Raw genomic sequence first — 501 nt, forward strand, 5'->3', positions numbered from 1 at the left:
ATATAGCAAACAATTGTTCCTGGAGAGGTGGCCACGACGCAGCCTCGAATACACTGAAGTTCTTTCTTTTGTTAAGGTCCCTGTAACCTGTGGGGTCCGGCACTGTCACTGCAGGTAAGCGCAACACGACGCTGTGCTGTGCCACTGTGGATGGGATAAGGAGTTCACACCACGCCCTGGACTGGCACACCCAGGGGAGGACACTTCACTAAGGGCCTTCCTCGCACACTTTTCATCTTTTTTTCCAACACTGGAAGTTCTCACTATCGAGTTTTTCCTTCGCTTTTCCTTCCCTTCCTTTAAAATCCCTTCCACGGCGTTTCTTTCTCTGATCCTTTTGTCCCTCTTCTGAAAGTCTGACCACGCGAAGATTCTTTTCATTACCAAAAGAAAAAACACCTTTAACTCGAAACGAAACGCGGCGAGGTTGAGATCACATTCGACTTCGTTTCCCCTTCGTCCTCGACCCAGAGACGTTGAAACACGGTGTGGATGGCGCCC

The sequence above is a fragment of the Penaeus monodon genome, chromosome 20 (assembly GCF_015228065.2).
Source record: "Penaeus monodon isolate SGIC_2016 chromosome 20, NSTDA_Pmon_1, whole genome shotgun sequence".
In the NCBI taxonomy this organism is placed as follows: Eukaryota; Metazoa; Arthropoda; class Malacostraca; order Decapoda; family Penaeidae; genus Penaeus; species Penaeus monodon.